Source organism: Schistocerca gregaria, chromosome 8, assembly GCF_023897955.1.
Source record: "Schistocerca gregaria isolate iqSchGreg1 chromosome 8, iqSchGreg1.2, whole genome shotgun sequence".
Classification (NCBI taxonomy): domain Eukaryota; kingdom Metazoa; phylum Arthropoda; class Insecta; order Orthoptera; family Acrididae; genus Schistocerca; species Schistocerca gregaria.
Window position 1 is genome coordinate 332,390,598 of NC_064927.1, and position 12,573 is coordinate 332,403,170.

General features: G+C 40.3%; 1 pseudogene; it reads left to right on the top strand.

Moving 5' to 3' along the window:
• Nucleotides 1-12,118: 12,118 nt before the first annotated feature.
• LOC126285594 (5S ribosomal RNA) lies at nt 12,119-12,236 on the top strand (annotated as a pseudogene).
• Nucleotides 12,237-12,573: the final 337 nt, after the last annotated feature.

Consider the following 12,573-nt stretch of genomic DNA (forward strand, 5'->3'; position numbering starts at 1 on the left):
CATTACTTCCTTTGTGTAACAGATTCCTGATTTTTTATATAAACATATAACATCATTTATTAACCATAATTGTATGTAAATTGTGTTTTGTCACACAGTACACTAAAATACATCTTGGTAGTCCCTTGTCACATTTCAGCAATATCACACAGAAACAACAGATCAAAGTGCAGGTAAGGTTGGCCTGCATATACCACGATGTCTGAAAATTGTTCTGCAGAAATTTTTCTCCTGATTTTCATATACAATAAGGCGTAACGATTCATAATTAAAATGCACGCTTCTCCCCTGCAGAATTATTTCATTACACGACTATTTGAAAAACGTTTCAGGTGATATATCAAAAACATTACAGAGATTGGCGCATGTCAATACATTAAAGAAACGGGTTTTTGTCTTACGCGGAGATATGGCCCTTTCATTTGAAGACTTTTGCTCAGATGTCCGTGCAGCAGCGAATCCGAAACGATTCGAGCTCGGGTGTCTAGAATGAACCATAGTGAAAGTCAAAGACAGCCCATCACGTGTAAGAAATTTGCTTTTACTTCAGAGATTGAGAGTGTTTTTACAAATAACTGGTAGACTCTGAAAGACTTGCATTGTTACTGCAAGACGACACACGGCTTCTTTCTTCCTCTACACTGAAGTCTAGTCCTCAAAACAATCACGCGGACATCGTATCAAGAGTAATATCAACTCTTATATCTACATAGATGTCTACATTTACATTCTGCGAATCTGTACACAGTTCACAACTAAATGCAGTTTTTGTTGTATCATGTATGAGGATTCCTTACAGATCGATTCACGAACGGAGCCTATTGAGAATGATGAGTTATACGGATGTGCTGGCCTGTTACCCATCTTAATTTTACAGTTTTATGCTGTTCAGGATTGCTAGGTGTGGCGATATAAAATGTTCGTAGACTCATTCCTGAAAACTGATTCTTGCAGTTTTTTGTAGCCAGGCTGACGTGTGTTCTGAGATTCTCCTGCCATTTTATTAATTCTACCATCTGGGTTATGTTCCCCCGCCAATCTGTTCTACGCGGCTCCTGTTGTGTCAGCCTGATTAAAAATGCCACACACCTAACTGAATTGCAATGAGGACCCTACAAGTATTCCTTAAGTAGTCTCTCTCTCTCTCTCTCTCTCTCTCTCTCTCTCTCTCTCTCTCGCAGAGCCTGTGGCTATCCAGAAACCAATACATCGAAGTTTTAGCAGTATCTGCAACTGAGTTTGCTTATTTGTCCCACATCATTATCCTCACTGACTCTTACTCCCAGTCATTTGTTTTACACGTGTTACTCTATTTGTGGTTTATTATTACTGTATTCAGTCTCACCATACACAACGTTCCCTACAGTGAATGACAATCCTACACAGTAGGATTACTGGCAAAAATCGACAAAATTCGTAGCATACAACTCTAGCGAATTAGCACTATTTGGCAGAATAAAAACAATCCACTGAGTGGCGGTAGTATAAAAAGTCAGTGGAAATAACCAATCCATACTTTGTAATCTGGTGATCTGTGTTTTGTAAATATTTAACATTGAGAAACATTATTCATTTTTATCTCTGCGATTTATTGTGCTAATTCCGCTCAGTCCCTTGTAAAAACAATCAATTCTTCATATACAGAACAGTCACAAAAATTAATCTTCATTCTCAAATAATTTTTGGGATGTCGGTGCTCTGAACAGTCTGAGTTAAATATGTCTTACCCCTTCAACCAGAGAAAGTCGGTTTCGTGCAGGGCAGGTAACAAACTCAAAATTTTCATATTTAGATAGAAATAAACGCTATCGTATGTACGCAATAATTTCTTTTCATTCATAAAAACCATTCGAAAGCCAACATCGCGTAAGTGTTTTTCTTTTATTTAAGACGACCGGTTTCAGTCATTGCCGTCATCTTTAGGTCTTTAACATCTTTTCATTGTAAAACATGTCCATTTTGCCCTGAACCTCACACAAGAGGAAAAGATGTTAAATGCCTGAAGATGACAGCAATGCCTGTTGAAACCGGCCGTTTTAAATGAAAGAAAATTGTATTTGAACCTGGGTTTTGAATGGTTTTTAGTAGTTAAGACAGATCGCCGTCCAGTGCTCAATAAATAAGAAAATTCGATCAATTGTTTCATTCAATTATTCATACTTTACAGAATCCATGAGTTTTTTTAATTTTAATTAAAATCTGCGTAAATAGTGGTAAGAACGACTAGCTTTCAGGAGTGAACATATTGTTCCGTTAAAGGTTTCCAAATATTCTCATAATTTTTCAAAAGGACAAATAAAGTATAATAACGGCTAACTGTAATGATAAACGAAACTCCTGTGAAAAAATAACGAACCGAGTAAATACGACCAAAAATGTAACTGGACGATCCATTGCGAGACCGGCATGAAAGAATATCAGCCGTGGATTTTTAAAAGCTGCACACACAGAAACTCGTGCACAAGATATAACGTATTAGTCACAAACAGTTTAACTTTGGTCTAGGATAACTGCCCCAAAAATAAAACAACTGCAATTCTATTGATCTGGCCCAGGTTTGTGAGAGGTTTTCCTTGTGTGACATGTAACTGTCGGGACTGGATAGCTCCTCCCATGTATTCCCAATTGGAAATCTTATGCACCACCACCACCTAACCTGATGGCTGGCTGAAAAACATCGTGACTAAATAATGGACAGGAACTAGAATAGTCCGCTCTACGTCTTGAAGCGACGAATCGAAAGTGCAAAAGAAAGAACGAGATAGTTCCGTTACGTGTACTTCTTCACTGTTTTCTATGTTAAGAGCTACTTCCATGGAACACACCGAAATATTTTTTACGTTGGTGTTGATTCTCCATCCAGGATAATATGACGCGTTATGTTTCCGATGATACATTCTATGAAGTAATCATTCGACTTATTTGACGTTGACCTCAGTATTTTTCTACATTCTGCTAATCTCTTCATCTTTACAAAACTGATACACATTGCATACCCTGCACTGTGCAATACAATTTCTAGTCACTGCCTGCCCGCTCTGTACGTATTGCTCTAGTACTGTATAGTATAAATAGGTGATGTAGCTACACGACTTACTGAATAAAGCTTCATGGTATAATAGAACCTACTACAAAAGAATCACTGATCGGATGTAACAATATGATAACTCAACAGCTGAATACCGTACTGTCTTCCGGAAGCAAAGTTCACACACTGCTCCTGAATTATAAGTACTACAGACACTAATACTGATATGTCAGCCTACAGCTTACGTGTAGATATATATAGCACTACTTGGAATGCGTCAGTGCAACGCATCATCACCTTCTAGAATAATTACTTGCCACTGGCCTGTGTCCTGGAAGAACAGGTGGAGTGAAGTAGAAATGGTAACTTTATTTTGAACCCCATTGTTTCTGGTCTTCATTTATTCCTATCTTCCTAGTTTTCTATTTCTAAACAGCAACTGAGTAATATGGCTATAGTGCCTGTGGCGCATTTTTCGGGAATATATGTGAACCTTTCAAAAGAATAAGGATCTGTCAGTGCTATTCTGCGCTATAGATGTATAAGAAATATGTGTAGACGATGCAAAGTCTAATTACAATGTTGGGAAATCTACGAATATAAGATAGTGAAATTGGTGCCATGTTCAAATATTGCGTAAATTGGTGCCATGTTAAAAAATATCAAGACAGATTGTATTATTCGTAAGAAACATAACGATATTGACAATATTGGTGTAAATTATGATATTTCCATATTTTTATTATTTGTCAAAAATATGTAATTCCGTAAAAAAATTATAGAGCAGACATTACATCAAGCAATAACTGCGGATATAATTTACAGTTTAAGTTGCACTTGTCAATGACCATAGTTTAATCATTGTAACAGACTGGGAGCAAGGCATAATGGAGCTATAAATTAACTATTTCTTGATCTAAGTTATCTGTAATTTTCTTCCACAAAACACATGTTAACTAAAGAATAATATTCTATCCAAGTGTCAATGTTTTACATCTACAGTGTCTGCTACTGTGGCATCATGTATTCCGCTATCTTAGATATATATTTCTCATATCTCAACGTCATGAATGCAACTGACAATTTCTCATACTTGGATACAGTATGTAGACGATGTGTATTTATGTCCGTAAAGTACACTGGACTCGTTACAGGCGTACCACTCTACTGCACTCAACAGTGTCTGAAATCTGTTTTGCACATTGTCCTCTTCCACCACAAAATTAATAAAACTTGAGTGCAGTAGCAAATGATTTACTAACTTGCCACTTCTTATAGAATGGTTCTTCCATAAACGTTATCCCTCTAATAATTTTTCTAGTACTACTTCATTTCTTCGTTAATGTTATCCTGAAACATATCCGCTTTCGCGGGACTGCTGTTTCGTATAACATCCTAGAGAGTCTGCTGGCAGAATGTATTTTCAGGAGCCATCACCACTTATATATTGGCAGTTGTAACACTACCGGCCCTTACCAAATTGGCAATCGCCGATAATATTAACACTATGTGAAGGGCTGAGACTGACCGTGACTGTATCTAATGACAAAGAAATCGAGCAATAATTTCGTAATCACGAAGTAAGTGTTTTAATAACAACAGTAAAGCAAATTGGTTATGAACATTATACGGTCGCTAGCCTAATTAGACAATGTAGTATCAAGTTGAAACGTCCTCTTAGAACAATTGTACAAGGCTGTGCTTAAACTGACACACAATACTTTTTTTAGCGCAACGCAATCTGACTTTCAAAAATCCCTACAAAAGAATGGCCCTGACTAACATTAATCTATACCTTTCACAAATCACTTACCTCACAAAAATCTTCGTTACTCGAACTACTGCAATACAGCGAGCGCCACTACTGCCAGCTATATAAAATATTCAAACTACGGAAGGCACTAACTACTGATAGGTATAGTTAGCAAATGAAAGATTTTAATAGAGAACAAACAGTGTATTTACCTTAATAGTCGAAATATATATATGGTAGTTCATGACATCCAGTCTTACAAATTACAAAACTCCGCCATCTCTCTCCCCACGTCCACCACTGCTGGCGGCTCACCTCCAACTGCGCAACGCTACGCGCTGTTAGCATCCAGCTGCCGCTGCTCAACACTACAATGGCAGACAACAATGCAAACTAAACACAGACTGCGCACAGCACAGCCAGTGATTTTTCATACCGAGCGCTAAGCGGCGTTACCAATAAGAAAACCTAAACAGCCTACTTACAAGTCTTATAGCAAAGTGGAAATAAACTTCAACTAAGAAAACTAACCTCAGTTGATACCCCAACTAATCTTTTCTAGCACAGTTGCTATCAATATTATTCAGTAACTTGCCCTTAGCAAACAATAACTCTGGTACCGCGCGCTACGGAATTCGAATCCGCGCCAGACGTCATGGACTTCGAAGACCAATAGAGGTCTCTGCACCATGTGGCGGCGCGCGCCTCCTGGCCCGCTTTCAGTGTGAGGGCGCCACAGTGGAACACGTGGTCCCAGCGGCCAATAGCGGCGACCCCGATAGAGTACTTACGCGCCTGCCTCTCGCTCAGCCACCCAGTTTAATCTTGCGTGCGCCGGTTGACACCTCGTCTCGCGTTCGTCGTTCTGTCCTTCGTTGGTCGTGTCTGTCCTCTCCCGTTGTGTTGTTGTTCGCGGGTCCCGCCGCGCTTTCCGTCACTTCAGTCCCACGACTGTCCCGGTATCAGTTACAGCACTAACCATTGTACGGTACATAGAATGACCAATAAATGCATCAGTACACATGTCTCACAATAAAACTTCCTAGTTTCAAAAACTGCTATGCAGTATAATTAAAAAATGCAGAAAGCATATAAGCCTCCTAACAAAGTGTGACTGGCAGTAGCGTGAACTACTATTGCTTTAATTATCACAAAAGATATCATGACTTGAAACAGTATTGATTACTATGGGCTTCAAAATTTGCACTTGAAATTACTCTATACAAATGGACACTTTTGCTATTATTTGTAAGAAACATTTTGGAGCATAATAAATATCATACTGGTTGCTGCACTTGCTGAGAAAGAGACTTTACTTTCATTTATTACATAAGTTAAGTAGCTTATGGGTCTATTAAACTGGTATGCTTTGAAGAACCATCATCTGTTGTAAACAGTAACACACAAAATTAGGAAAATGTCAAATATCTTTAACAACAATTTTAAGTATAGTGAATACTGCAAAATTTGTTCAACAGTTAAGAAGGGGACGTAGCAACTAGTCTCTCATTGGACTCAAAGTCAAACTGGCTCTATAAATGACTGCGCAACTTGAAAAACCATTTTAAAACAACATATACGAAGAAACAAACATTTACAAGTTTGCAAACATGTTCAGAGTGCAATAATACTCCTGTCTTTGTATAACTTCACTTACAGACAGCTATGAGTACTTCATATTGTTGTCATTGATTATTTTAAAGGCAGCTTGTTATTTAATGAGAAGCTTTTTTATGAATACTCTTCAGGAGACTTTAAGATGAAAAAGTACTGGAGTAAATAAATTACTGCAGTACAGAAAAGTAAATAAACTTCATAGTCCACAAAGTTAATAAAAGCAGCAAAATGTTATACTGCTAAAATTGTCAGTTTAACAGAATCAGTACATTCAGAATTAATTCACTTGGAAAGGACCTTGTCTAGGAATGTGACTGGTGATAACCATAGACGTGCACACGTAATTTAGAAGTTCCACAAAAAGTTATTATTCAATACTTAATACCTGGTGCATTGGATGTACATATTTAGATAACGATTCTGCCAACGTTGGTACCGCTTGTGGAAAATTATAGCGACTATAAAATTGGCAGTAAAGGAACCATACTTCGTGAAGTTAGCTACGCCCTGATATAACTCTTCTTGGCGCCGGAAGTTCAATCAAACACTGCCATTAATGAAGCGGTGGTCAACAGCCCACTTTACGTTTCGTTCGAGGCTCTTCTTTCCTCAATTTATACATCCAAATTAACTGCAATAGCTGACCAAGGCTGTCGCTGACCATTCAGTATCGCACTCACAACTTTAATACGCCACTCACCACAAGGGAATCAAGCGCTCTCTGAGTCAAGTCCACTGTTTCCACTTCCGCTAAACTACTTCCGCAGCTGCGGGGTTTTATTATGTGTTTTACATTTAGAATCCCTGGTCAGAGAACAGTCAAATATACACCGTTTTTACAATTTGTTACATTCACAGAGGTAATTAACATAATTAATAATTATTACATATTTACACAACCAAGGACTTTGACTAAGCAGATACACTACTGTAAAATATCAGCAGAGAACGTGTACGGAATATACATAAATTGATTCATTATTGGTGTTACACAGTATGTGCAGATTTGACATGTGGCAGTTAATCAGGGCGTGAGCCACCAAAATTCGTTTTCTGTAGAACCTCCTGGGATTAAGGAATGCTCTTACTTTAGCTCCTGCCTTCTAGTCGAAATTATGTGATTTGGACGCTTGCCTTATGTGTTTCGAAATGGGCGCATTCAGCCTGATGCTACAAAGAATTCGGTGAGATCGCAGCTTGAGTGCATTCGCCTTTTGCCTACGTTGCTGGTACTTGCGTGCATCTTAAAACTACTCAAAATCGAGTTTATTTAATTTTTCACTGAACTTGCTGTGGAGAACATTATGGTTTCGTAGGCATATGATTTCAGCATAGCATGTTTTTATAAAATTGATCTGGAGATGGTCATTATAGACCGAAACCAGTAGCCTGATGACAAAATATTTCTGATCATAGACGTGAAGTGAGGGAAATTCATTCACTATAGCACATGGTAGCTAGTAATCGATTCTAATTCAAAATCTGTGGGTTCTAAAGAGTTTCAACCAGGATAAAAAATGGTTCAAATGGTTCTAAGCACTATGGGACTTAGCATCTGACGCCATCAGTCCCCTAGACTTAGAACTTCTTAAACCTAACTAACTTAAGGACATCACACACATCCATATGGAACCTGCGACCGTAGCAGCAGCAGGGTACCTGACTGAAACGCCTAGAACCGCTCGGCCACAGCAGCCGGCCAACCATTCTCCCTCATTCTTAAAATCACAATCTGCAAGTTAATAATATCTTCAGGTTCTCTTTGTGTGACAGCGTAAATACGGCATGTATAAAATATTAAACTTTGTCCATTGTAATCACCCATTAAGGGAAAAGTGTGCTGCAGTATATTAGGTTTACGTACTTTCTGCAATCTTGGACATATTACTTCGTATACGTACGTATTTCAATCATTTCGGTCGTGTGTCCCTTACCTACACACACCAAAACTTCTAACTCTTTCATGAACAAGCGTTCCATTTGCTTACACTGCATTCTGTCAGGTGGAGCGACACACAAATACGCAGGACTTGTGCTATTGTCTTCCGTGAGATTTCCACACCTAGACAGATAAGTCTACATAGTTTCAGTACAATACTCCGAGACAGGCGGTTGCGAGAACTTCGTAAGCGGATCTCATTAATATGTCGCAAATGGCGAGCACATTTGTCCTCCACAAAAAGAGCCTACAAGGCACGGCTTAACATGCGATGAGAATTCTTTGTTCCGTCTTAAAAGCCAGTATTCCAATCTGAATTACTCTGAATCACTTCCGACTAAACGTTTTAGTTGTGCGTGTTATAGTCTCAGGCCCATCATCGTTGTCGAAATTCTGGTATCATCGTGCTAGGACAATTGCACCAAAGCCATGACATCGTCGATCTTGGAATTCTGTGCTGGAATTCTGACATCATCAAGTTACTGCCTTGTGAAGGCCAACTTCTCCATCACCTCCGCCCCCTCTCCCCGGCACCTCAATGCCAACTCCCCTCCCTGCTCGTCACGGAATTAATTCACCTGCGGTGCTACCGCCGCTGTATTATAGAGAAGCAGTGCGGACGAAGTCTACGCTTGTGATGTCACACCTGTTTAGCGTCAATATGTATGACATTTGCTAGTGCATAACGCTGCCCTGTAAGTGCGGCCTTCGAACTTTCGACATATTTCAATTCGAATCTGGGAGTGTCGTCTTTTCCTGTCTCTGCTTGTAGGATGAAGGAGCTCTCACCACTTTCGAGCAAGATGTTTGGGAACTCAAATGGGAATCCACGGAGGGAAGGCCACTTTCGTTTCTAGGAACACTATTGACAAAATTTAGAAAACCGGCATTTCAGGCTGACTGCTTAACCATTGTACTATTGCCACGTACGTTTCGTCTGTAGACCACAACGATAAGATAAGAGAACTTAGTGCTCGCATGTAGACATACACACAGTCGTTTTCCTTTGCTCTGTTTCTCGAGTGGGACAGGAAAGGAAGTAACTAGCACGGGTACGGAGTATCCTCCGCGACGCAGCATATGGTAGTTGCCTGCAGAGTGCGTATGTAGTTTTATATGTTGATGTAGGTATGCTCTCCATTCTAGCGCAGTGTTCGGCTATTTATTATAAGGAATTAATTTCTTTGTCCAAAAGTATCTAGAAGATGTGACGGCGTCACACATGTTTTACACATATGTATCACACAGACTTCCACGTCGGTGCAACGTGGGCGTCTCACATGCGAAACACACTGGCATGATGTCGCGTCAACAACCACAAATTATTTAGTGCTGAAAATTACCGTCATTATTCATTAGTCTCGCCCTGTTGTTTTCCATTAGACGTCGCTACTCGGTAGTGAAGAGATCAGACGTTGCAGGTCAAACAGAGAAAAACAAGTGGAGAGGTAAGGTAAGTCATACCAGTTGAAGTGTACCAACTGTTATTCGAGTGGCACCAAATCCGGAAATAGGTTGTATTGTCTATACAATAAAATAAATGGTGGGATGCCAATCTGGAAATCAGTACTATTGGCTGTGTAAGTAAATTGGCGCCTCAGTGCCACATATACTCCACATACACTGAAATTACACTACAGTCACTCTATAACTACATTACAATTACTTCACAAATGCGACGCAAATGCATCCTACATGTGGTTTGCGTACACCACACATACACGACACACACGTTGTACATATGCTGCGGAAAGTTAGTTCTAGAGTTTATGCAAAATGTTCATCTAGTAGCGCCAAATACAGAAATTGGTAAAAATGGTTAAAAAATTTTAAATCGGTAGGTGGCGAAACCTGAAAATTTTTAAATAAATATGGTAGGAGTCGCCAAAATGCAGATGTACGGGCCAAAGAGATTGAGCACTATATGCGGATGTGTGTATATCAGCCAGCTGACTGAGTAAAATGCATCACTTTTTGCGTGCAATGTAAGTGATTACCTGCCTTACGTTAAACGTAGGTCTTCAATCAAACAGTATTGTGAGAGCGCTAATCATAAGGTCCTAATGTAGCCTGTACCCAAAATTTTCAAGAAAATCTCAATAATTTAGCAAATGTACGCAGATACTCTCAGCCAAAAGCAGTAGGGACCAGCAGCTATTAAGTTATTTTCTCTCTGATCTCAGTCTGTCCTCCGTGATCAAAGGATTAGGTTGTGGCTGTTCAAAAAGATTTCGGACATGCAGACGGTCGTCGTTTACGACGACCGTCTACAAGCCCGAAATCTTTTTGAACAATTGATTCGCCGGAAAAATTTCAAATTTTAGGTTGTAGCTATTTGTTGCAAGAAATGGGTATTACTGTAATACCGTTAGAGCAATGTTATTTTTTATGTTTTAAGAAGAAAAAAGGACCATTGCACCAAACACAATATATTATCTATTTACTTGTTTATAATTTTCATTACGTAACAAGGAATTCGAGACACCATTGCATCATGTCTTGCAGCATAAATTTTTTATGTTAAACTGCGATTCATGCCGGCCGCGGTGGTCTCGCGGTTCTAGGCGCGCAGTCCGGAACCGCGCGACTGCTACGGTCGCAGGTTCGAATCCTGCCTCGGGCATGGATTTGTGTGATGTCCTCAGGTTAGTTAGGTTTAACTAGTACTAAGTTCTAGGGGACTGATGGCCTAAGATGTTAAGTCCCATAGTGCTCAGAGCCATTTAAACCATTTTTTGAACTGTGATTCATAACTACTGTATTTACGCAACGCTTATGAAGAAGAATATATTGTACAACTGCACTGCAGGTGTACCTAAAATGAAATTAGCATGGTCACATGCCGCCATTATCAAGTGTCAACAGAAGTAAAATGTGTTTGAATGGACCGAATTAAAAGCGATGACACAGGGTCCACACGTTCGAATTCACCTAACTTCAGCAGAATGCCACAAATCTGGGGCTAAATACAACAGTACCACCGGCCCTACACGTTAGTAGTTTCACCTAACACTCCCTGCTCGCTTGCGGCTACGAAAAGACTTCAACCAACATGTTTTCGATATTACAGTCAGTCAAAATTACTATTTATATCGCTCGTTTTGATCAAGCATACTACTATACGAAAAAGATTAGATCTGAATGCTCCAATACTGTAATACCAACTTTACACTGAGGCGACAAAAATTCATGGGATACCTCCTAACGTTGCGTCGGACTTCCATTTGCCCAGTGTAGTGCCGCAACTGTGGTGTGGACTCAACATGCCGCTGGAAAACCCCTGCAGATATATTGAGCCATGCTGCCCCTACTAGCGTCCATAATTTGCGAAAGTATTTCCGCTACAGTAGTTTGTGCACGATCTGAACTTTCAATTATATACCATAAATGTTGCATGGGATCAATGACGGACGATCTGGGGGGCCAAATGATTAGCTCGAATTGACCCGGAATGTTCTTCAAACCAATCTAGAACAATTGTGACATGGTGCATCGCCATCCACAAAAGTTCCATCGGTGTTTGGGAACATGAAGTACGTGAAAGGCTGTAAACTGTCTCCAAGTAGTCAATAATAGTTCAGTTGGACCAGAGGATCCAGTCCATTTCATGCAAAAACAGACTTGACCATCTTGCACATTGGCTTGTTAACAACTTGGCCCATGGCTTCGCTGGATCTGCGCTACAGTCGAACCCTACCATCAACTCTTACCAAATGAAATGGGCACTCATCTGACAGGCCACGCTTTTCGAGTAGTCTAGGGTCCAACTGATGTGATCACTGCCAACGGCCTTGCCGCAGTGGTGACACCGGTTCCCGTCAGATCACCGAAGTTAAGCGCTGTCGGGCTGGGCTAGCACTTTCATGGATGACCATCAGCTCTGCCGAGCGCTGTTGGCAAGCGTGGTGCAGTTAGCCCTTGTGAGCAAACTTAAGAGTACTTGATTGAGATGTAGCGGCTCCGGACTCGGAAAGTGACATACGGCTAGGAGAGCGGTGTGCTGACCACATGCCCTCCATATCCGTATCCAGTGACACCTGTGGACTGAGGACGACACGGTGACCAGTCGGTACCTTTGGGCCTTCATGGCGTGTGCTGGAGGAGTTTAGATATGAGCACGAGCCCAGGAGAGGCTCTGCAGTCGATGCAATGCTATTAGCAAAGGCTAAACCTATTTGTGCATGCGTTACTGCTAATGGTTCAAATGGCTCTGAGCACTATGGGACATAACATCTG